Source organism: Gavialis gangeticus, unplaced genomic scaffold (assembly GCF_001723915.1).
Source record: "Gavialis gangeticus isolate Ggan-Ray unplaced genomic scaffold, GavGan_comp1, whole genome shotgun sequence".
Lineage (NCBI taxonomy): Eukaryota > Metazoa > Chordata > Crocodylia > Gavialidae > Gavialis > Gavialis gangeticus.
This window is the reverse complement of record NW_017729022.1, coordinates 88,514,968-88,515,285: the sequence shown is the minus strand read 5'-3', so window position 1 is coordinate 88,515,285 and position 318 is coordinate 88,514,968. Positions and strand designations below refer to the sequence as shown.

General features: G+C 50.9%; 1 protein-coding gene and 1 long non-coding RNA gene across 4 annotated transcripts in view; one reads left to right on the top strand and one right to left on the bottom strand.

Moving 5' to 3' along the window:
- Positions 1-318, bottom strand: part of PTPRO (protein tyrosine phosphatase, receptor type O) — a 332,674-nt gene that overhangs the window by 146,036 nt on the left and 186,320 nt on the right. The gene's annotated exons all lie outside the window — the stretch shown is intronic.
- Positions 1-318, top strand: part of LOC109296265 — a 100,309-nt gene that overhangs the window by 85,180 nt on the left and 14,811 nt on the right. The window lies entirely within an intron of this gene.

Sequence of the window (318 nt, the reverse complement as noted above, 5' to 3'; positions counted from 1 at the left end):
CCTACAATTTGGACTCTCTCTCTCTCTCTCTCTCTCTCCCTCTCTCTCTCCTCCTGGACTTCAGCCCCTGCACCAAGCCTCTCTAACCCCTGCTGCCAGTGTGTGCATGTGTGCATGCATGTGTGCAAGGGAACCAATATGGCATCGTGTCACCATCTCCTCTGTTTAATAAAACCACTGTCATTTGCAACCCCGAGCTGGGTCATGTTTTACTGCTGGGTCCCTTCCCTATCTTAAATTCCAGCCTCATTCTCTCTCTCTCATCTCCAGTTCCATGCTCTCTGCTAGTTTCCCCATCTCCTCCCAATTCCATCTCCC